The sequence below is a fragment of the Anser anser genome (assembly GCF_964211835.1).
Source record: "Anser anser genome assembly, chromosome: 9".
Lineage (NCBI taxonomy): Eukaryota > Metazoa > Chordata > Aves > Anseriformes > Anatidae > Anser > Anser anser.
This window is the reverse complement of record NC_139729.1, coordinates 8095880-8121858: the sequence shown is the minus strand read 5'-3', so window position 1 is coordinate 8121858 and position 25979 is coordinate 8095880. Positions and strand designations below refer to the sequence as shown.

The window sequence follows — 25979 nt, the reverse complement described above, 5'->3', positions numbered from 1 at the left end:
CTGGTTTTAAACTCTTTTTCGCTTGTGACTTGCTCCCTGCTCTTGAGCAGTTTTGGGTGCTATCATCCTGCAGCTTCCTTCCGTGGTCACGCTGCTACACGTATAATATACAAGCAGCCATTTTAAAATATGGGACTCTTCTGTTGCGTTTGACATCTTTTATGTGGTGACAGAAAAAGTCATCAGTGTGATAACCCTGGTCCTTGTGTCTGTCTGAAGCAGCAAAGTGTTCGCATTGGCCTTGTGCTACCCATGAAGGGCATTTTAGCCTGGCTCTTCTGGCATCAATGGCCATTCCTCTGGGCTGCTTGCCCAGCCTGCTTCTGGCCAGAAGGTCCTTAGGGGCTGGGCAAGGGTCAGATGTCCCAGCTGAGTTCAAACCTGGACATTTTGGAAGCCTGTGGAGATGGAGAAAGAATAGCACTGACCACCCCACCGTGCTGTTAAGGGAAGAAAACATTGGAGGGCTGTTGAAATATTCACAGAGGATTAGCACAAAGTTACTGTGTTTAGCACAGGTGTTTCTGTAGCTGTGATACATTAGGGAAATTTACAATGTTCAATGACTCACACACTTTCTCTCATATAGTGTGGTAGTTTATTTTACTGGGCTAGAGTACAAAGTAAGGAGGAACACCTGCTGCTATTTTGGTTTTCCTGTAATGTCTAAGCTTTGTGAGCTTTTGTTTAATCTAGTTTTTTTTTTTTCTTTTTCTTTCCCCTCTTCCTTGAATGCATTAAAATGTTAACATAAAATGCTTACAAAAAAGCGTGTTTCACGAGAGGCATCTAGAAATATTCTATTCTTTGCCTATGTGGAATTGCATACCTCTCACTAGGAAAATTATCGACCTAGATCTCAGTATATCTACAATCTCTATTGCCGTTTGGTAGTGCTATTCAGTTCAGTGAGGAGAGCTTGTTGTTGAGTGCAGATCTGTGCCCTGTGCTTTTTGGCTTCCTGTTTGTTGAACAAGTATTAATTAATATAGCTTAGAAAATATGCTGGTATTTTAAGCATGAAGCTGAACTACACTTGTATTAGCTCAATGTGTCTTCAAATAAGATAGATTGGGGTAGAAGATAAAGAAAATAAAATTAGTTGTCTTCCTGCTTTGAGATGGAAGAAGTACGTGTGGAATTCCTCTATTCCATGGAAAGCTGAGGAGGTACCTGACATGGCAGTGCATAGGCATGATGGGATGAACTTGAGTGTTTCAAACTACAGTACCGATAACCCCTGTACAGCTTTCTCACTCAGCTTGTCAGGAAGAGGTTAGATCTTGAACGGGGTGATTGAGAGGTTAGATGTTGAACAGGCTGGTTATGTGTTCTTGATTGCAGAGTGGAAGGAAGAAGGTCTATAGATGACTCATAGCTATTAAGATACGTCTAACAGCATGTCCTTTTGTGGGCAATTTTTCAGGTAATCTATTTCTACCACATCACAAATCCAAAAAGAGAACTAGGTCATCTTGAAGAACAAAAACTGAAATTTTGGGAAGAATTGTGCACCAAGAACTTGAGATTAGTCTTCCAAAAGGCTTTGATTTTACTTCAGTCACCTAGATGGCTATATTTTCAAAACAGATCTGTGTACTGTGTATTGCTGTTCCATTATTTTAAAATTTTATCAGAAATGTCTGTTCCAGTGTCCTGTAATGCTGCATATGTTCCATACCAGTTCCACTGCAGAGGTATAGATAAAAATGATCCTCTAGGATATTAAAGAATTTGATAGTGATATTAAATGAGTGTATAGCTTGTTTTTCATTATAAAAATCTAAGTAAAACATGAAGGAGGAAAACCAGAATGTCATAGAAATTAACTGTAATGATCCAGAAGCTTAAGACTGATCATCCTGTTGCTTAAGAAATGTGCTTAAAAGGAATAGAGCTGGATTCTTAGCCTTTAATCAAAATTAATAGTTAACTTCTACAAAGACAATGGTGAATTATACTGGTATGTTCCCAAAAGGGTACAGGATGGTACAGAAGCAACTTATAGTATTTTCTGTTATGAGGGCTTTCTGCTGTGTAAGGGAATGAAAAACAGATAAAAGAGAGATCAAAAGTAAGGAACCCAGCTTGACACTCTGTTCCAGAGGAGTATTCAGGGCTAACATTTAAGAGAAAAAATCAACTAGCATTATTAGAACTTGTTAACTGAACAATTTGATATTGAAATCTCTGAAGCTCTTCACTGTCCTTTTAAGAATAAAACGTTAATCTAGGAGGCCTACACCAGTTGTAACTTGATGACTTCATATTTGCAATGTTTTCTCTCCTCGTACTTTCTTTGTTAAAGTTCTTCCTTATTAAATTACCGTTTATGTTGTAGAAGAAACATAAAAATACAGAATTTGCTATGTGGGTGAGTTGCTGTAGCAACATTATCTTTATAATTCCCTGTATTGTGTGCTTGATCTTGCAACTTTTTCTATCTGATACTCTATATAAAATACACATTGACCATTTATTTTGAATTGTTTCTTTAAATATAAATATTTGATGGTGAGCCTTAAAACATAACACCTTCAAAGAAAGGGGTGAGCTTGAAAGAACCTTTATGCTTTGCCATACTCAAATTATATGTCTTTATTTTCCAAGAAAGCTTTTAAGTGCAGGGAAAAGTTGTCTTTTGTTCTGTCATTTGTAAAATGGATGTTCCAGTACATCATATGTTTTCAGGGAGAACATCATTAAATCTCAACAAAGTGAGTACTGCACACTCGTAAGTATCTGTCCTGCAGTTAAAAGGTGTGACAGCAGATTGCATTGCCATACCTGAGCTAATTTCAAACTGGTTACTGTGTAAGTACAGTAACGCTTTACAGGTGATAAAACCTAAATTGGGTAAATAAAAGTTGTGGTGTTTTAAGTTAGCTGCTTAAGTTTACTACTTAAACTACTTAAATTTAAATTTGATGATTTATAGCTACAACTTTTCAGAGTCTTTCAGAGTCTTGAGAACCTAAGACTTAAGAGATCTGTAGATCTGATAGGAAAGGTAGTTAAGGATTTGCAGTAAACTCCTGATGGGATTAGGGTATTTCTGGGGAAATGAAACATTTCTCGTTTCATGAAATGAAATGAAATGAAATTCCATGAAATGAAATGAAACACATGTCTTGTGTCTTCAGATACTTTTGAAAATCAGGCATTTTGTTTCAACTTTTGTTTTCTTGAATCAATTAAGAATGTTCAACACCTCATTTTATTAGACTATGTGGAAGCTGGTTTGGATTTACTGATTCCATTGATTCATTATGATTTCGGAGTACTTTGCCTATTGATAGGGCCAGATACCTAGAGTGATTGTTTATGGTATTCTTTAAGTGCATATATAGGAAAAGCTCATAGAGGATAGGCAGGTACTTGCATTCAAATGCATTCCAGATACGTTTGGTAATCTTACTTATAAGAATAATGCTTTTTATGGAAAAAATGCAGATGGGGAGAATTTTTTCCACTAAGAGATTTTTTCCTTGGTCTTATTTGTTGTTGTTGTTTTGTTTTGTTTGTTTGTGGTCTCTAAAACAAGAGGAATCCATAACAGATGCATGCTGCATTGAAGGATATCAGAGACATACATTACATTCCTTATGCCTTTTTAATGATGCAGTTGTGAATTATACTCTTGTTGCACTTGTAATTAGGGGGCAGAACAGACGGTAAAGACTTGTTCTAAAGCAATGTGTCGATTAGAATTATCCACATTGCTAAACTAATTGTTCATTATAGAGGGATTTTTAGCCATTGAAATACTCAGATAGTGTGCTGATACATACTTGATTATTACAGCTCATTAGATATGAGCATACTTATGAAGTATGTATACACATACATACATCTATACATATATTAATTATATGCTGTATGTGCCTTTAAATATTACTACAGTTGTGAAGGAAAATGATAACCTGATTTTATTTAACAGCAAAAACTTTCCATGTGTGCAGAGAAGACTTGCTTTTGTATTGTTTGCTTTGTTCCCGATATAAGCTCTAGCTAAAGTTCAAAGAGTAATTTATCAGATGAAGTGCTACAAAGAGAACTATGGCATAGTTTTTATTACTCTGCAAAAGCCTTCTTTATTTTTAATCAGTACGTTTTACCTATCATCTCTTGCTTATAGATTTATTGTATGTGAAGATCTGGAGATACTTGCATTGACAACTTTTTTTTTTTTTTATGCCAACTGTACTTGTTTCATCTTGTTTTCCAGTCTATGGCTTGCACCGAACTGATATTATCCAATAATTCTGGAAATTCTGGATGTCATAATGTTCTTTCTACGTATTAAAAAACAAAACAAAAAACACAACAGGTTTTAGGGAGTTAGGAATGTATGAAAGGAATAAAAGCAGTTGTACCTGTTTTATTTGCAATTGTTATGAATTTGTGTGTATAAAACCAAATTATTCTGATAGCTTTATATTGACTTAAAATGGGTCTCATGAAACATTCCCAAATGCATTCAAGAGGTGACTCTTCTGTGACCTCTTTATACCTAAAATATTTGATTCCCCAATTGCTTCCTTGACCTGAAAGCCCGTCCATCACAGTTGGGTATAAAGGAAGCTCCTTGGGGGTGTTTCATTTTAAACATTGTACTTCATTCAATTCCTATATATCATAATGGGATGCTTTAGTTCAGAGAAAAGGCTGTATGCATGTAGGTGGCTGCATGTTCTTCAGCTCATCATGGCTCCATGTGGAGGAACTATAGTAGCTGGTATTTCTGTCATGTTGCAGACTCCAGCCAGAGGTGGAAGACAGGAAGGCCACAATAAACATTGGGCCCATACACTCAGAAGAAGAAATCAGTTCGTGACATTTAAAAAAAAAAAAAAGGATTTGACAGGTAAATGACTGAATATATTCCTTTAGTGATCCAACATTTCTTCTTAATGAGGCAAGTTGTCATTGACTTTGCTTGTTGTCTATGAATTCTGACTGACTCAATCTTCATAATGTCAGACTGGTCAAAGACATCAGTAAATTGCATGAATAATACATGATACTTGGTAATTGTCCTCAGCTGGTAACATACTGTAATTTCATTTGTTCAATAGCATTTGTCTGAAATAGTGTTTCCTGAATTGGCTATTACTTCTGCTTTCCTAAAGTGGATAATGTAACCTATGCGAACAGTATATTTACCTCAGTTTTATGTATTATGAAGCTACAAAGGCATTGTAGCGAAAGGTATACATGGTGAAAGTCAAGCAGTGACATCGATTGTTTGCATATATATAGCTAGACTAGGTCTTTTGGCAAAGTAATGATAACCCTACCTCTAACAAAAGTATGGTGTCTTTCCCAAATATGACATAGAAACTGGATTCTACCATTAATGTGTTACCTTTGCTATTGTGGCAGAGGAAACTTGGCTTGGGAGCTGAGTAGTAGTAGTTCAAATCAACATGTTCCTTTTCAAGAAAGCAAATTGAGGACGTTTCTTTGTCTATGGAGACCTCAAAACGTTTTTCGTTAATCTGGCAAATAAAGCAGAGTTTAGAGCAAAGTTAGAGCAGAGTTTGCTCTAACAAGGTTTACTGTGTTGGGGTTGACTCTTGGCTTCATCTCGGTTATCATTGAATCACAGTTTCTTTGCTTGCGAATCACATCTCCTAGTCTTCTCCACTAATAGAAAAGCCAGAAATGAAAGACCAAGGAATCTGCTGGCAGTGCCTTCTGGCTTTAGGGATGTGTCTGGAATCATGTATGTGTCATGCATAATACATTATGACTTTGAGAAAACAATATTTAATTTCTGATTTTTGGATTTTTATTTATTTAAAAAACTGGAACATATTGCCTGTCAGACACTTAGTTGACTGTTTGCTTTTCTTTCTTATCCTCAGACCAAGTCTCTCCTATACAAGTATTTCAAATTACTCTGCCAGGTAAAAATGTTGTGAAGCAGGCCTTCTGTTTTTCTTCACCACATTAAGTGGTGCCGAAAAAGAAATCATCCTGTAAGGTGTGCTTATAGACACTTTCTACTGAGCTTTTTACTCTGCACCTGCAATGTTTTTGCTGGCTATATACTTAAGTGCTTTACTATGCCTTGGTGCATCCTTTTCCAGTCAGGCAAGAAAAAATGTCAGTCCAACCCCAAAGAACAGCTAAATAGGTAGTAAGCCACATCTTCAAGTCAAAGGACCTTTGAGCAATGAAAATATAGAGCGAAAGAGAGTTCTTTGTTGATTGTATTCAACTCATTTTTGCTGGACCAGCAAACCAAGCATCAGGCATCTGATCAATTTCGAGCAGTTCATTCAATGTTTGGAAAGAAATATAATCATCAGTGCACAACCTGCAGTGAGAAGGAAACATGAAACTAATACTTAAAAAATGCTTTATTAGGGAGACCTGTTCAGCCAGAAGGAATATCCATCACTTTCTCCTTAAGTGTATGTTTCACACCGTTGTAAATTTATCTGTGCTGATTCAGAAAGTGTCACCATCTCAGAGTCTCTGGTCAAATTCTTATTGGGTGTAAATCAGTCTAATTCTATTAATTTTTGTGAGCTATTCTGAGGAATCAGAATAGCTCACAGGATTAATGAATCATTAATGAGTAACTCAGCCTGAGGAATACTTCTTTATTTCCACCCCAAAATGTAATGTATTTTATCTGGTTAATCAATGGAATACAAAAATTAGAAATGCTCAGGTAAGAATCTAGAAGATGCAATGAAATAAGATTATTTCCCCCACGCGACCTCCCATTTTAAAGTAGGATAAACCAAAAGTCTTTGTGTTTTGGAACAAGTATTTATATTTCCACAATATCAGGTGGATACTATCTTTGATCAATTTGCAATCGTAACTAAAAATAATCTGACTCCTTTAGATAGTTGACACTTCAGTGTAGGAGTGAACAAATGCTTCTGGGTTTGCACAACAAGGGACTTCCAATCACAGATTTTCATAAGAAATTCTGAACTCGTTAGTTCATCCTTCAGTTATAAGATCTCTCTAGTCAACAGATCAACTTCATTGAAATTTGATATTTGAAAAATCAAGTTTTGAGTGAGGTATCTATATATCTAAGAAAACATCCAAGCTGACAACTGAGATTTGCTCCTTCACTTTTGCATTTCTCTCTCTTTCCCCTTTCCCCCCTTCTTCCCCCCCCCCTTTTTTTTGTTTTAATTTAATATATATTCCCTCTCCAAAGGCATCACCTGAGCCATATAGTTCAATCTAAAGTGGGTGGGAAACAGGAAAAATCTGCATTTACTCTTTCTGTTGGAGGAGGTTTTTTTATACATATATAAATATATATATATAATAATATATATGTATATAAACATTTTAAACCCTAAGAATGAGCAGAACGATTGATACGGTGAGATGGTAGTGGATAAAAATTGGTGGAATTTCTAAGAGGGTTTCTTATTTGTTGTGGTTTGACCTGGCTGGCAGCTAAACACCACACAGCCGTTCGCTCACCCTCCCCCCCTTCCTCTCTGGGATGGGGGAGAGAAACGGGAAAGTGAAGCCTGTGAGTTGAGATAAAGACAGTTTATTAAGACAGGAAAATAATAATATTAATGATAATAGTACTACTACTAATAATGTGTACGAAACAAGTGATGCACAATGCAATTGCTCACCACCCGCTGACCGATGCCCAGCCTATCCCCGAGCAGCCGGCCCCCCCACCCCGGCCAGCCACCCCTATATATTGTTTAGCATGACATCAGATGGTATGGAATACCCCTTTGGCCAGTTTGGGTCAGCTGTCCTGGGTCTGTCCCCTCCCAGCTCCTGCTGCACCCCCAGCCTGCTCGCTGGCAGGACAGAGCGAGAGGCTGAAAAGTCCTTGGCCTGGTGTAAGCACTGCTCTGCAACAATTAAAACATCAGCATGTTATCAGCGCTCTTCTCATCCTAATCCAAAACATAGCACCCTACCAGCTACTAGGAGGAAAATTAACTCTGTCCTAACTGAAACTAGGACGTTATTGGTAGGTCCAAAGTTTACCATCAATTTATCTCTCTGTTATGTTGCTCTTATCTCGGTATCTATTATCTGGGTATCTACTTAAATAGACAAAACTTTTTTTTTTGTATGTTTTCTACTGAGATTTCCAAGACCCCTTTCAGGCCCATGTTTCTCATTTATTAAAAAACAAAACAACAACAAAAACACACACACACACACACAGAAAACCTTCAGTCATTCTTTTAACATTATAAAGAACTGCATAAACTTAATATATATATATATATATATGCGCCCAGCTGCATGCTGTGTACTTCCAGTCGCCAAATTGACATCTTTTACCCATGAAATATGTAAATATGTAGAGGAAGGAAAAAAAAAAACGGTCTTCAGTCAGAGATACTAGGTTTACACTGTTGAAAAGGGACATCTGGTTTTAGGTATTGTAAATTATGGTATCAGTTTAATGAACTGTCCATTCTACAACTTTTGTGTGTGTGTGCTAAACATAATGAGGAAAACGTTAACTGAGAAGAATAAAGACTTTTTGTGTGTGTGCTTGCCTTTGGTCTTAGGAAATGACAGTTGTGGTGTTGTTGGTGAAACTACTTAGAAAATCAGGCTTTTAATTACCAGATCTCTCAATTCTGCTCTGAAGTGACATAAAAATTTGAATCCTGCTTAACTGAGCCTGTTGGTTCATGTCACTTTCTTCAAAAGCTATTGCATATCAGCTGCTCCATGGAAAGTATGCCCTATATGGGCCCTTGCAGCAAACACAAAATAATTTGACTCAGCCTTGTAGGAAAAGGAGTGGCACGACTGCAATTTTCTTGCAGACTGGCAGGTCATTCATCATAACTCTGGGACTACGTGCAATCGTGTACTAAACCATATAAGATTGGTTGGGTGTCGTCATCCCAAAGGATCTTTTTCTAAAGTCTTCTGTTACGGTTGTCTATCTAAGAAGAGGGTAAGAGATCCTACAGTGAACACATTCTCCATGCAGTTGAAAAGGAAAGAGAATAAGGGGTTGTTTGTTTTGTACGGTATTTTTTGTTGTTACTTATATATATATATCAGTACATAAAGGCACAAGACACATCCATGATTAGCCAAGAGTTTTGGCTTATGAATAATCCAGATGTTAATATATTATTCCTTGTTAGCTGGCTAAACAACAAACAAGAAAATGCAAATTCCTGTTAGACTATGCCCCAAGACAGAAATATCCAGTTTTAAAGAGCACGTGTTTTAGAAGACAACTTGTACAAGGTTACAGTTTATCCTGAAAAGCTTGTCCAAATTTTATATATTATCAATGATATTGCCTACTTTGTCATCTGTCACGTAGCCTCAGTGACAGAACAGAGACCATGGTCAACTCTTCTCTCTTTGTGTTGTTCCATACCTCCAATGTAGGAATCTGTGTGAGGAATAAATTTTCCAGCTTTTGGCAAGTATAAATCGTATTCTCATCATATTCCTCAACAGGGTCAACACTTTTTTAATTATTTGTTTTTCATTATTAAACTATCTTTAAAAAAAAAAAAAAGGCTATTAGGCAATTTTTTCTTTGTGAAAAATACCAAGTCTTCAAATATCCAAAAAGTGAAAAATTTGGAAGTAGAGAGGAAGAGGAAGGGAGGGGAAAAAAAAAAAAGGTAAAGTAACTATTACAAGAGATGGTCTAGTTTTAAACACATATGGAAGAAATCAAAATTTTGTCTTATTTCTTAAGTTGGGTATTTTTCAAACAGTTCCAGTTACTGGGTTCTCTTTTTTTTTTTTTCCCCTCTCACTAGTAGTAATGTATTTTTATTACTTTTATTAAGACTTCATCATATCTTTTTATCCAGGTTTACCAGATTGAGGCTTTTTAGTTTTTAGCTTCTGTGCAAGGAGTAATGGGGCTTGTAGAACAGTGGAAGATGTGGACTTCCCTCTCTATTGAACCTGTGTAAAGTTATCCTACAAAGGAACCAAGGGAGTGTTTGGTTATTTTAACAATGTGTGTGCAAAACATTATGCTTTAAAAAGATCTATTCAGTTAATTCCTTTTATAGAAATGAATGTTACCTACCCTGTTTTCTCAAGAGGATTTATGAGGTTTAAACTCAACTGCCCATTTAAAATTAGTTGTTTATCCTCTTATTTAGGACCCAAGATAAGTATATCTTATTTTTATGAGCCACTAAGCATGGGGATCTCTTATCTGTTTAAACATGTTGATGTAAGATGAGTTTGTTAGTGTTGGCTCAAGTGATTTTGCAGGAAGTGAAACTTGGTGTGACCTACTGAACTAGAACATCGCTAGGAAATTAGGAAGCATAATATTTAATCCTACTTCTGACATAGTTGTTCTCTGCTTTAATGTCCGTTTCCATGTACATTAAAATAATGATATTTACTAAACTCATTATAAAGTTTAACCAAAGGATTTTATAAAGTTCTAAGAAGAACAAGAAAGCAGAAAGCTTAAAAGAGGGAGGGTTAAAACAAGGAAGTTACTTGACTCCTCATTCTAATTTACAGCCGTGGTGTTTCCTGGTACACTGCATGTGTGCTGGCATGTAGGATGGGCCTGCATGGCTGAAATTAAAAGAATTGAACAAAGATAAATTTATCTCTATTTTCTGTTGAACAGCTAGTTCCAGCAGTGTAGCACAATGTAATTATTGTTTTTTTGTTACTGCTGGCTTTGATATTGTGTGGTAAAGATGTGACTCTTTTGAATAGTCTTCTGTAGGTTATGATTACATTAATGGAAATGAATGCATTTCTGTCCCTGAGAACTATGTAAGTGATTCATCTTGGGATTGCTTTTGAAAAGACTATTACATAGCCAAGTTTCTGAAGATCTTTAATGTATACTTAGATATAAAAAGATCCTAAAAGATCAGATGATATTCCTTTCCCTCCTCTATGGAAAATACATCATTCCTTACCCGGAGCAAACTTGCATAGGAAGGCTTGACATAGAGACAGACAATTATTCCAAGTTAGCTTGTGAACTAAACCATTAGAAATCACAATGATATCTTAAAACCATTAAACATAAACAGTCAGTTAACTTTCTCCCAGAAGATCACGTGGGCTGAAATAAAATCTGAGGACCTCTTTCTTCTTCTTTCCCTGTGTCAGATGATTGTGTAATTTTTACCCCAAGCATGCTTGGGGTATTAAAAAAAATAAAATTAAAACAAACAACAACAAAAAAAACCAATGGTACTACTTTTAAAGGTATAAATAAAGTACTGTCAGAAGCATCTCCGTTTCCTAAAAAGCCAACTCTAGACTAACATAACTTTTAATAACTCAGCTTTTCATCTCTTCTTTACCATAAGTAATTTCTGTTACACTTTTCCTTTCTTTCCCTCTGAGAAAGCATGAGTGGGGCACACTGGCAGTAACTCTGATCCTTGAAGATATCCACAGGTTGCTTATAAGGACTGGAATGCCTAATGCTCACTCTTCCCTGATCATCTGCCACTGTAGTAGGAATCAAGATTTCTTCATCCACACATTTCTTTCTCCCCTTTTCTACATTGTAATGTCATCAGTGCTATCAAATATCCCCCCAGAAGCTTGATATCATTGCTATACTCAGTGCTATTGTGATAATGTCACAAGTCAATGCAGCAATTACTTCTTACTGTTACGGACTCTAGAATGTTAGCATTTAGTGCACATTTGACAGTATTTATGCTACATTTTGGTGGATGTATAATTTTTCTTTTAATTCGCAAAATTGCTTTCATAATATGTTTTCAGGCATGACAAATTGTGGGTGGCTGGAAAATCTTATTAACTACTTCGTGTTCAATGAGGCACACTTAAAAGATTCTGAAAGCTCAAAAAAAGAATTATTAAAAATTCTATATTAAAAATATTTTAATTGGAAAAGCTATCACATGTGACTAAATCAATGATTCAAAATTATCCATAACTTGAAAAAGCCTTCAGCACTGCTTTTCCTAATAGAAATGTGGGTTAGACAGTAATACACTGAGTGGGAGCAGATGGCAGGAAGCTGGGACTCTTGGTGAATGAAATTTAGGAAAAATGGTAAACCAGAAATTTTTACATGGCTGAAGACAGAATGAACTGACACTGGTAGCCTATCTGCCTTTCAAACATTGTGTGCCACTATCTATTTTGAAGGGAAATTTGGACATTATATAAGGTAAAACAGTGTTTTTTAATGTCCTATGTTTTCTATTTCTTTGTATTTTTGGTGAAAAGCCATGAATAGGAAACTGATGGACAGAAGTACTATGTACTTGATTATTTCCTTACAAAAACTGCAAGTAATGAACTTGAACCAGTTTAAACTGTGTATTTAAATTACTGCAATTTTCAGCAGCAATACTGAACCCTGAGTTATTTGATCCCTAGGTTCCAGGACTCTGGGAGAGTCAAAGGATCTTCTTTCCTAGTCTAGTGTCTATGACAGTATTTAGTCATTCCTACCCTGCTTCAGTGTCTTATATCATCCCTCTCACAGCTATTTGGTGACCTAGTAAGAGATCACAATATCTCCTTAGAATAAAACCACAATGATATAAAATCATTAAATAAGTCCTTGAGAAAACCTAAATAATCAGAAAAAGGAAAGATAAAAACATCTGCAATTTTCTATAATAGACCAGTATTATCCTGACTTCTATGTCAAGGTACAGAATGTTGGAATGTCAATTAGATATGCAGGATGATTTCACGAAAAGTTACTACACCTTTGTAATAAGGATTTGATTGAGAGCTTCCTTGACATGACCTTTGTGATACACCCGCACTAAAAAAAAATCTGGTTTTTAATGCTGTGTATTTTCCCTTTTCAGGCTTTTATTCTCTCTCAACCCCACTATATTAAAGTTACATATTTACTTATAGATCAGCTGGAGGAGGGAGGGGGAGCATTTTGTTTAAAAAAGCAAACACTAGAGGCTGTTTACTGTATAGCTGACACATGCTGCACATTTTTCTGTGATGGCAATTAAATAATTAGTTATCAGTGACTGAGTCAAACAGTACAATATGTTTCAGGCATAACTGCTTGTAAGTTTCCAAGGATAATATATAGATGAGATTTTCCTGATAACACAGCTATAGGAATGTTCCATGTATTTCACCTAATTTTATCAACTTGTTTTCTGAGAAACCATATGACTTCCATAATGGAAATTAAAAAAGAAAGGATGGTTCAGTGACCAACATCCTAGTAAATCAGTCGGGAATGGGAATTACTTTATTCTACAATAATACATCTAGATGTGCTGTGAGCTAAAAGAGTATATTAAAGACTGACGGAGAGAAATACTAGAAAATGTGTGGCTTTCTGATTGAAAAAAGTTAGTCCCAGAAATGTGAGGAGACCCTCCTGTGTTACTGGCAACAGCAGCTTTGAAATACTTCCAGGGATCTTCAAATCTTTCCAAAGGCAGTAGGTAATGGTGTTGCAGTAGGTGGTCCTGCAGCAGCTGGAAGAAACTTGTCCTTCAGCTTCCTCAGCTCAAGGGAGGAAGGAAGCTAGGGGCAAGCAGAGCAAATGTCTTGCTGCAAAGTAGAAGAAAAGTAGAAGAAAACTGTAATCATTTTATTTAAAGTCCAGAGGCTGGAATCTATGGAATAACAGGTATGCAGGTAGAAGAGAATTTAATGTTAAGAATGATTCAGGCCACGAGAGGGCATTGTTGGGAGAAAACAGCCTGATACAGAGTTTCATACGTGGGAAGGATAAGAAGACATCAATTCTCATGCTACTACTTTTTGAGGTCAGGATAGTAATCTCTCCTTATTCGTTACTTCAAGGGATCAGTTTTTCTAAAGAGTATGATTCAATGACTTTTTGTTTGGCATATGACACTACCATTACAAGTATTTTTTCCTATTCTTAGTACTAAAGTAGATAGAGAAGAGAGGCTTTTTAGAGCATGCATCAACCTGCTCTTCATCACAACATTTGGAGGTCTAATAGAGTCTGTGAGATGTTTTCACGTTTAACAATGGAGAATAAAGTTCTACTGAAGAATTTGCTTTTGCAACTTAAATCTTCTGAAGGTTTTGTGTTATTTTTGTTTCTGAATAAATATACAAATTTGTATGTTTTCTGGTTTGAAATTTGTTGGCTGTTTCTTACACTACTGTATTACTTACACTACTGTATTACTACGCAACTTGTTAAAACCCTCCCCAAAAGCTATTTAGTGCTGAATATACTCTGAGAAAAATGCACAGTTGGCCTCTTATGGGCTCTACAAGAGCAATCAAGCTACATCTGGCCCTTTGACTGCAATTAATTTCCCAGAACACTAAGAACTGGCAAGTGATTTTAACTGATGGTGCCTTCTGCCATCTTATGTAAAAAGACATCATGTCAGTTGCTTTGAGCAGCTGAGTAGGTAAATTGCTTAGGATTTCTTCAGGTTCTTGTTCCAGAGTCCTGCTAACTATGCTCAACGTGGTCTTTTGCTTTTTAAACTTCAGTTTGTCTTACTTTGAGAGAACGTACTTGGAAAATACTTAGGAAGTCACATGACCATATTGCCACAGAACTTTTTCATTGCTTTTGCCTATGCTTACAGAGAGTCTGAAGTTTACTGATGACTTCTACAGTAAGACATAAAGAGTTCAGCAGATTCGTTGTGCCTTGTCTTGTTGGAGCTATTTATAGGGAACCGAAAGTCTGGCTTCTGAAGTGGCCCTTAGTATCAAGATACATCTTCACTACTGATGACAAGGTGACACTAGTCACTCACATCCGGGAGAACTATGAGAGCTAGAGGGGCTTTCTTAGAGGTCTTCAGAAGCCTTAATGGCCTAGGTATGTCACGAGAATGGTCTAGAATAAACAGGCCATTTGGGGTACTGCTGCAGTCAAATTATTATATATTGCACACAACAAGCTAACATGATCACTGAAGTGGCAGCAGTGCAGCATTTCTGTTTTACAAATGTCATGTATGGCTTACCTATTAATTCTAATAGCACTTCTTAGAAGAATGTAGCACTTCCTAGCTCAATAGAATGCTGTGGGCCCTAGCAGAGTGAACTGAGTAACTGTGTTGTTAACAGAATAGAATGCATTTGGGCTTTCAGAGTAGCAAAATTATATTCATATTGTTTAATATGTCTCTAGGTGGCATTCATTGTTTTAGACTAAATTGTGAAGTTCCTTGTGGTGTTTGTACAGTTATTCTATCAGCACTATAACTGCAATTGCATCAGGCTATGAATATTGTCTGCTCAGGTAAATATGAACACAAGGATTAGAAGAGTCTTTGACTGTACTGTCCAACATCCCTTCTATTATTTCTATAGGGATCATCAATAAAAATCAGTTGCCACTCCCAAAGCCTTGAAAATGAGCATATGCTAAAATACTCTGATGACTCTGGAGATTCTGTAAACAATCATGATTTGTTTTCTGTCTCTAGTTTCTCCCATGCAAGTTTGTATTTATGTTCTGTTTTCTATTTTGAGTCAATTGAATTAAAACTCACTTTATTTCATAATTACAAACATTCATTTTGACTAACTGACAAATCTTGCTGGAATTTTATTCCCAGAGCTATCATTCACCAACCTCACAGCAACAAATGATTTGGATGCTGCCTAGTTTCTTTGAATTCTTTGGAATTACACAGCAACTATTAATTTACATTCATTTTTCTCCTTATGTTCCTATGTGATTTAAGAGTTTATTGATTATTTTTTGTAATCTTTTCTACTATAGCAGAATTAAGTATAGACAGAAAACACAGGGAATCTGGAGAATTATCTTTAACTTATTACTACATACTACAGAAATATTCTCATCTAAAGTGACCTTCATAGTAGATGGTAGAAGTTTTTTTACTATTAATAGGGAGAAATAATAATGAGGAGAAAATTGTAAGATTATTCTTTGCATCAGCAGTTGGAGGTGATCATCACAACATAACTGCCCTTTCTAATATGCCGAACAGTTAAATGTCATCTAGTAAGAGCAAATATGGAAAGAGTGCCCCATCCCTCAGATGAAAGCTCCCGAATTTCCTCCATCCCCTGCTTCTTCTTTTTGGTCAAGAATGATGTCTTGAAACATCGGTTTCGTTCTTGCCAAACAGTTTAAGTCCCTTCTGTTATGATCAGGTGCTACTGACTGCACAGTTGCCTCTCAATTTTGTCCTGATAGGGTAAGAGGTGCTTCAGGTTTCCCAGACGCTTCCGATCTCTTTGAAAAGCTCAAGGGAAAAAGAGCGTATTTTAATCAGGAAGAGTACAAAAGAAGCAGCATGAACTGAGGATGACTTTGAAAGGAAATATGCTTGGCTGACATTCTGAAGTGTTATTTGAATATCCTTTCTTTTGTATGCAGGGTATGCATCTGAAATATGTGGGTCTGGCATCCAGGACACTGAAAACAGAGGTATCTGAAGAATGCAGGAAAAACTCGGATTTTGGTTTAAATTAAGGACATACAAAAACAAAGTGTAGAAAGTCAAGTGAATCGGAGGAATTTTTTAGAGATTTATAAGCTCACTTTATAGCACCTAATGTAATACACCTTTACATTCACTCTCTTTTTAGCTCTTGTGCACAGCAGTAAGTTACATAGCAGTTGCATGTCAAAACAGTGCTTATTATGACTTGGGATCTCTGAATGGTCTCTACTGAATGAAAGACTGAAAAGCCTAAGGAATGGAGAATTAAATTCAAGGCATGGATGAACTTAATCGTGATGTATTTCATAAACTGTCCTGGAGATTTGAAATTACATAGGCCACACTATGTCCTTGTGTGAATGAATGAGAACTGATCCCTTTCTGAAATTCGGTGAATGGAATTCTTGGACCAGCAGTTGAAAAGCTATATATTCTTAGGATACACAAACTTGGGGGGAAATATTTTTCTTTAATTGATTAACTTCACTTTCCTTCTCTTTTTCAAACTTCAGTGTCCTGTGAGGAAGGTTGCTAATGTTTTTACTTCTCTTTTGTGCAAAGGATATAGATGACAATCTATAAGCTAACATTATTAAAAGAATATCTCTAGAGCTGCTTTCTTAAAAGAACAGCATATTTCAGCTACGGAATTTGAGGAGCTCTGGCTAAAGCTATATTCCAGAGAGGTCTTTTAAGGCAGGTAGAAATCTGTGGATAGTTAATGATGTTTAACAGCTATATAATACAAATGGTAAAATTCCACATTAAACTGAGATAGCAGATATGTCTCCAAATACTAACTCTGCTTCTCTTAGCCGCAGAACTTCCTCTTCTCTCAAAATAGTGGCTACCTCCTCTGTTTTTCTTGTCAGTTTGCTCCACTTGCTTGTGAATGTTTAATATTGATCAGCTCTGCCCTTCACTCTGGGACATCTGCCAAACACCTCATGCTAGCTATTATAGGATTAGATATATTTTGTCTATCTGGAAGAAGATTTTTTAGTCTCTGCTGTTCCCTGGCATCCAAGTTACAAGGGTTGCTCTAAAATTCCTTGCCTGGAGCCAAATCGCTCCTGCTAACAACAAAACCTACAAGAAGGCCACCAGCAGGGCAGGAATTTTCATGTGGTTTAAAGGGCTGAATGTTTTAAACATCATCATCTCAAGAAACAGGCAGTTTTGATTGTAGGCTGCTAGTCTTAACGGTGCCACGGAATAGCAAGCATCCTATTAGCACTCACCCTTAGTTACATTGCTGCCCCACTATTTACCTTGCTTGTGCTATGCTGAAAAATGCAACAATTGCTCAACCTCCAACTTACATTCTTGTATCTTTCCTGGAAAGATGGTACCTAAAAATACCGTATTGCCATTATCTCAATGTTTCTCAGCAATGCCTCAAGCAGTTTTTAAAGCCAGCTTTGACACCTCACAGCCAGGCCTCTCCATGCTTGCTTGAAGCTCTTCTAGTGGGCCTCTGACCTGGACTGATCTGATTTATTCGTCCTGGTGGCAGAAACATGACAAGGATACGATTCTACTTTCTCAGTCTGATGAGAGTTTTATATACACCCCCATTTTTACCAGGGAGTAGCCACATAATCAGTCTGGTCAAGTTATGTCTAGAACTTCCAGTCCTTAGGTCAATTACGCTACACTACTACTGGCTGCCATAAGAGCACTGGCTCTCAGCCAGTGTCTAGAAGACAGCATTGCAAACTTGCCTATGCACTTAGCTGCTGCTCTGGCCCATAAATGTTGAGGTATTTAAAGCACGGACAATCCTCATTGTAATTAAAGGCCACATTAAATTGATGTGACAATTGTCTGCTACACATGGTATCTTGTGTCTTAAATACAATAAGCTTTATTTCTGTGTGCTGGTAAAGAGCAGTCAGAAATAATTCTCTTTATTTATAACTAGAAAATGCCACGTGTTGGCTTAAAGGTATCTTTCTACCTTCCTTGTAAGAGCAGTAGCTCATTGAATACAAGGATTGAAATGCAGACATCAGAGTGCTTTTAAATATTGAACTGAACAAATAGTTTGAAAGCCTTCCCTCACATGTGATATAGCACCTGCTACTGAAACCACATGGGAGGTCTTGTTGCCACTGCCTCTTGCAGCTAGCTGGACTTTAAAGGAAAATTGTACCTGATGTTCCAGTTGAATCCTTGGACTGAGGAGATGTTCAGGCTACAAAATTACCAGTGTGAAAGACTGCTGGAAAGGTACGCTGTAAACAGTGCATATCTTTATTAAGGAAGGGATGGAAGGGTCTGATTGGTTTATATCCTGAACTTTTGTAGTTCTTTTAGCCATGTTTGCTTCTGCTCACACCTTTTATGATCCCTGTAATGTTGCAGCATTGTGGAACTAAGCATAGGCTAGCCAGATGAAAACATGTTGCAGACACTATAGCCACAGCATCATTCTCAGCTACTCCATTAACAAGGACAGTGAGAGATCTCCCATCAAGTTAGCAACCACACCGTGGAGCAGAGTTGTGGTGTGCATAACCAGAAAGAGTTAAATGAATATGTGCCTGATTCCCTTTTCTTTTTCCCTCATATCCTGTGACCCGCCTCCCATAAACTGCTGCATCATTTCTGAGCTCAAGCACAGCATAATACATTCACCTTTTGAGATCACCAGAGCCAGTCAATAAATAAGACATCAGTGTGCCTCAGAAAGGTAAAGCAAGGATTACAATATCCCCATAGCCTTATTCCATGTGGTTATAAATCAGTGTTGTACCACTGAAGCTGATTTTCAGCAGCTGAAAATCTAACACAGATTAATTTCCCCCGCTATTAATTTTTTTTTTTCTTAGCCACCTTCCTTACAGAATTATACAAAACACTGCAATCCTGCTGAAATGATCTAAGGCAGAAGTTACTTCCAATGACTTAGAAATGTTTCTGACTCACTATCCTTATATTTTGGAAAATAAAATCATTTAAAATAACATGCTTTCTGGAGGGTGCTTATTGTGGGTTTTAATAGTAATTTTTTTTTTTTTGGTAAAACATTCTTTGGTTAAATAGTTTCACAGCATTTAAGGTTAAAAAAAAAAAGAAATATCCTTTTCTTTTAAATGTTTCTTGAAAGAATATATATTTTTCACTTTTTTTTTTATTCTTAGTAATCTATGCTACCATTCCGATCTCTTAGCTACCTATTATGTAATGTATTTTTTAATCTTTTTAGGTCAAAAACGTTCTGTTTTCTTGATTTCTGTTTTATTTTGTTTTTAAAGATTCACAGATTATTCAACTTCTTTTCTCTTTCTTTCATTTTGTAGATAACTCCTTTCTAAGTGTTATCCCCTTAATTTTTTCCCCTTTCATTCCTTTTGGGTCGCTGTATCACTTGGCTGTCATGTCAAATCAGTATACAAATATTTATACAACCTTGTCTCAGTAAATATTCACTCATTTCAAAATCATGAGTGAATTAGCCATTCCAATTCCTCTCTGGTAGGTATAGCCTTAATTTACTGGGTATAAGGAATCATAGAATCATAGAATTGCTGGGGTTGGAAGAGACCTCAAAGATCATCCAGTTCCAGTTGAGTGGCATGGACCTGAAGTAGGCATTATAGGCAGCTGGTACTGCACTTGGGGGCAAGAGGCTCCTCTGGTTCTGATGAGCAGTCATTCCCCAAAGTCTGCTGCCTGCATGCTGGAGTACCACAGAGTGCCCTGAGGATATTCTGAATACCCTCACAGGCAATATGTGTGTTTAAGCCACAAATGTGAAGCATACCTAGAGGAGGCCTACAGTTTGTTGTCTTGTAGGATCATGGTACAGTCTGTCATATCCACATGTGGCTTTCTCAATAATGTGATAACGTAGCCAAAGGCAGTATAACCCTAGAAATCATACAGAAGATTGGTATTTTTGACAGAAGTAGAGAGAGAGTAAAGTGATCTTACCTCTGTCATACTTGCTTTGCCCACAGACTGGCCACTATTCTTCCTAAGTATGCGAGTGAAATTAAGCATTTAATAAAACACTAATTAAAGTAAATACTGTAAAAGCATTAACCTCCATAAGGTGTTCAAATTGAATTCCTGGGTACTTTGGCACAGTTCCAGTTTTCAATAAGTTCCGATCTAACGGTATCAGATCACCAGCTCAAAGGCTCTGATTTTAGTTTATGGAATATTCCCGTTAATAATGATACCTTAGACATCCATTAAGTCTGGAACATTAATTTTATGGAAAACTTCCAATACAACTCCATTAGATTTTTTTTAGCTAAATTAGCAGTATAGGCTTTTAACAAATGTCATAAATAGCTATATTTAATGGAAAGATTGCCCAAATTAAAACCAGACCAAAATAGAAAATACGGCTCCCTCTGTTCAAGCCATGACCTTCAGAATCCACTTAAAAGTTACAAGCTAAAAGAAGCCCTGAGTGCTTCAAATGCCTTGTTGTTTGATTGTTGTGTGGGCTAAGAAAATAGAGGATGCTTATGAACCCCTGACATGCTTTTGTCTTTTCTTTTCTAGTAGATGAAATCCTTAGTTTACACAGAGATACAATACTTCTGAATATGCAATTTTCATATAAAAGTAGTGTATTGCACAAGCCATTTAAAATACCATCAAAATCACACACAAAATCTATAGCTCTGTCTTCATCTCCAGTTTTCATACTTAGATGCCGTATGGCATGATTTTCCAAATGAATAACTATGAGCTTATCTGACTTCCCCACTAATTTCCAAGCTGCAAGTCACCTTCAGCTAGCTGCAGTGGACTAGCAAGAGAAGGATTGCACCTTCAAATTTTATGAGAATCAGCTACTGGGGAAAAGGAAAAGGATTCAGTTTACTGTTCATCAAGACAAAGCCAAGGGGAGCTCTGATATCATGTGCTCTGTCAGAAGTAAGTTAGCATACCCAGCAGTGGGCAGATAAGCATCAGTCAGCTAGTAGCAGGGCTTCAGACTGCAGAAGCTCTTGGTCCCTATCAGTGTTACAGGAAATGTAGGATGCTGGAGGTACCACACTGGTGGAGTTAGCAAAGGACAGAAATCCACAGGAAATCAAGTTCCAGTTACTTCACTGCTCCCACGTTAACTTCTCCTATCTGAAGCCCCTGGTATTTTTTCTGTTGAAGGCTCATCCAGAAAAAAGGCATTCAAAATAACCCTAAATGTTTTAATACTGTCAGGTGGATCTGGTGTTAAGTTTCCACCAGCTAATGTCAACCATACACAGAACTAGTGTTACTAAGTCAAATTCCCTCAAACTGGACTTCTTTATTAGGTCTCAGTAAGATTGAAACTTTAAGCCAAAAATAGAATGCGTACGTTCATTTTGTATGCATGTGTGTCAGACTGTGAGAAATTCTAGTTAGAATTTTCCATATAACCTGAATAAATCAAGAAATGTAAAATGACTCAAATCATGCGACATATTTTAATGTACAAAGCAGATGGGGCAGAATTAACATTGAACTTTTGGCTTTAACTCTGCATTTACTAACTTCCAAGACCTAGCTTTTAGTGATGATGTGTTCTCAGCTGTTGCATGTTCATTTTTCAGTCATAAGCTTCTAATAATGCTAAGCACATACATAAGAGTTTTTTCTTTTTGCATAATGAGACATTTTTGTACATGCCACATTATGCTGCTTTTCTTCTTTTTTTTTTTTTTTTTCTTCTCCCTATTGATAAAAACCAGTCTCATAACTCTAGTCCCTGTCCCTTGCCTGTTGTCAGTGCTTTGATGTGGAGAGAGGCACTGAAGCACTGCTTTTTTTCCAGTTTTGGAGATATTTGTCTTGGTATTAGGAGGTTGAACTGAGTCACTGTTGTTGAATCCAAAGCAAAAGTATCAGTAATATTCACTGGATTATAGTTTCTCCTTACACCAGTAACAGCTAAAGCACAATGGGCATTCTTGCGTTGAGTGTCTTAAAAGTCTTTTATTAATTCAGCTGTACATATATTTCCTAATAACAGCATCAATAATATTCCGTAAGAAAAAAAATCTCAGTAGAAATATGTCCTCCCTGTTTTGATACAGGGTGTCTTTCTCTGAAGTATGGATTCCTTAAAGTGATATTTGCTCCCACCTTGTAAGGATTTGTGTTAATCTAAGGCATTGAGGTCGTCATCTTAAATTTATAAGCCACCCACTCTGAAGACATGCAGTCAAAGCTAGTGAAAATTATATAAGAATTTGGTGTGTTCTGTCTAAACTCTGTTATCATAGCTATACTTTGTGCTCTGCATTACTGGATAATCAAGATACCCAGCTTCAAGAACCCACTGTCAAGAACTTCAAGTGTTTAGCACTTTTTCTCCCTTTGTATGGGAGATAATTCATTTTTACCATGCAATAGGTCAGTTCCTCTACCCAGATCATAGGCAGAAGGTAACTATTACACTCCTCTCATTCTTAACATTAAAAAAGGGTTGAGGATGCTGCTTTTCCCTCATACAAGTGCACGCTGCACAGAAGGCTCTTTACAGGATTTAGGGTATTGAATGTGGTCACCCAGGTAGGTTTTAGCCTGAAATGTGAGTTAATATTAAATACCATAAATATAAATTTGAAGTCCTTAAACAATGTTTGTAAACATGCAGGGAATGTATTATTTATATTAGTATAAATATATGTAAGGAATAAATGCTAGTTTGAAAATTGCATTCTCTTAGAATACCAACACTAAATTACTGTAGGTCTGACTCTGCTCCCATGTACTTAGGTAAAGCTTAGGTAAGCTTTCCATAGATCAAATGAACAGTTGAGAAATGTAGCAGTACAGTCTATACCTTTAAAGTTCACTAGAACACAAAAGAGGTTTCTCATAGACATTGGATTAGAACACTAGCTAACCCTTCAACTCATGAGTAAGATAGATGGGTTTTCTTGATTGTTGACATGATATTTGATGATTTTTAAAAATACATGGGGAAACATTTTCATGCAGGCTTTACCTTAGCTGTTCAAAATGTCATGCCTGTTAGGATTGTTTTTTCCTTATTTTTTTTGATACCTTATCTACAGCAATTACTTGCTATTTGTCAATTACTTTTAAATTTGGTGAAAGGAATATACAAAGCAGATTTTTGGAATAAACAGACTTTTAGGAAGGAACAAAAATCTAGCCAATGTGTTGAGTTTTCATGCTGCTGGGATTGAAATATTTCATGAACAAATAGTAAAGTCAGATTTGACCTTAGCTTTACCATTGTGTTTAGCCCAAGAAACTGAAAAAAAATTATTTTAAGCATATATAGTGGCACAAGCTTTCTGAGAAAGTAAAACTATTATTATCATTGAAACAGAAAAAAGGAAAAAAAAAAAGGTTCAGTGAAATGTAGACATCTAAATCTCTTTGAGGATATGGTCTTAAGAAGTTATCTCAGTTTATCAGAACAAGTGAATCTTCTGACTTCTCCTGATCTGCCCAGGACTATCAGATGCATGTATAAGGGCATAGATTTAGTTTTCATCTAAATAACAATTATAAAGCTTCTTTAAGTAATTTCTTCTCATGGTTAACCAAGATTCCAGTGTCTTTTTGGATGCATAAACAACAGTTTTTCTTGTTAATAAAGGAAACAACACACAGGAGACAGTAACTCTTTGATATTAGAACATCCTGTTTTATCTTAGTAAACCTAACGTTGCCTGAAGTTTTTCTAACCTACAGTTTTCAATTTTACTTCAACAGGAGACTTGATCCAGGTCTCAGGGGAATCAATAGGAGTATTTCTGTTAACTCAAACAGAAGCAGAGTCATGGCCAAGGTCAACATACTAATTTGCTATAGCTTCAGGCAGACTTCCTCCTTTTTCAAGAGCAAATCTTCACCTTGCATGAAATTTAATAACCATGTATAAAGCGTGAAAAGTTACGGCTTCAACTAAGGACCTGGGAACATCATTTGGGTGGTGTGCATGTGCTGTCCTCAGAGAGCTTTCAGAGTTAGTTTACGTAGACTTTATTTCTCTCTAGATGGGATTATTGGGCAATTCTTTGGGCTAGGCCTCTACATAAAGTGTCTTTTCCTTTGAGCTGGAAAAAAAAAAAACAGTGACCTGTTTTTCCCTTTGGGGAGTAATTAAAGATTTTTAGTCCTATCCACACAGATCTCCAGTAGTGGGTTGGCATCTTTCTTAATGTAATTGCCTAGATAAACTACAATGCACAAGAGAAATTATAAAATCTTTTTCTGCCTAAACTTCCAAATCTGGTTACGCTTCTGTCTGTCCATCTGCCTCACTCTCTTTTAATTTTTTTTTTCTTCCCTCCAGCTTTCCTTCAGATGCTTTTTGTCTTTTGGCAGACTCAGAGATTCATAAAATGTTACCTTCAGCGCATCAATACAAAAATGTTGGCAAGCTGGTGATGTAGCATTTTCCAGTGCCTCAAATTTCAAGGTCCTTATTTGCTACTTTGTCATTTTTGTGCTTCTTGTAATGTCTTATACTTCACGTGTCTCTTCAGTCACTACTACAGAAAATTAGCAGTACTGCAGGTGGTACTGCTGTTAGCAGTTAGATGTTAGCAGAACTCATAAAATAAGCAAGGCCCTACCAGTCTAAGATACATGTAATCATGTTGTTTAAATGGAGATGAAAGCAATAATTATCCAGTAAGAGTGGTAAATATGAAGAAAAAAAATAAAAAGTCATGGAAGGTTCCCAAAGATGACAGACTGCAAAACAGTAGAGATAACCCATTTCACTTTCAGAAGTAGCCAGTGGTTTATCTTGTAACAATGACAGATTTTATCTCAACTGTTTTCTCAAAGGAATTTATTAGAGAAGTGAGCTCTTAAGAGTTGAGAAAATTCCAATTATTAGCACCTTCACTTTTTTCACCTTCATTGCGTTTTAAAGCTGAATTGTAGGCACTGTTTTAACAACTTGAAGTACAAGTGTGACATAATTTTGCATTTATGTAGCGTATAGCCATAATGCGGTATGCGTCATTTTATAAGTGTAATAACAAGGGCCTGATCCAGTAAAAGCACAGTCAAATGCTCATATAGCTTTTGGAGGAGGCAAAGCTGGGTGAGGGAAAGATGAGACCTTTCATGGATGCTTCACTAAAAGTGCAGGGTACTCATTTCCTACAAGTTGCTCAGAGATGCTTAGTGTCCTTGGTCTGAAAAACGGAAAGCTCTCTGTACTCTCAGAATTTAAGGTTTTACTTACATCAATCTTATGTTACTAATTGTGATTGGTAAATTCTTTCAGCCAGGCCTTCTAACTGAGAAGACAGTAACAAGTGTCAGGTGGTTACCTCTAGTACAACAATATGGAAAAGACTGAGCATCTCTGTGGGGCATAGTTCCACTCTTATTGACAGACAAACTGTTCCAAAAAGTTTATTGTGATTTAATCTGCAGAATAAACAGGTATAAGAGCTGTGCCCTGTGCCCACTTCACATAAAAATCTGAAAATGGTAATGTGTTTCCTTCAGGTCTGTTTTTCTAAAAAAGGAAATCTGAATAAATCTTTGTGTGGGTACTTATACTTAAATCTCCACCAAAAATAAAAAATAAATAAAAATAAAAATAAAAAAATGATACCTAATAGAAATAAAGCAGAAAGT

General features: G+C 36.5%; 2 protein-coding genes across 3 annotated transcripts in view; both read left to right on the top strand.

The window, feature by feature from the left end:
* Nucleotides 1-25979, top strand: part of LOC310903941 (uncharacterized protein) — a 216787-nt gene that overhangs the window by 981 nt on the left and 189827 nt on the right. The window contains exon 2 of one of the 2 annotated variants that reach the window (XM_083848042.1): nucleotides 4759-4867. The exons of the other annotated variant lie outside the window; for it this stretch is intronic. The gene's annotated coding sequence lies outside the window, so the exon portion shown is untranslated. The remainder of the gene's footprint in view (nucleotides 1-4758; nucleotides 4868-25979) is intronic. 2 annotated transcript variants of the gene reach the window in all.
* The window catches only part of LOC310903942 (uncharacterized protein), a 181878-nt gene that overhangs the window by 109830 nt on the left and 46069 nt on the right, over nucleotides 1-25979 (top strand). The gene's annotated exons all lie outside the window — the stretch shown is intronic.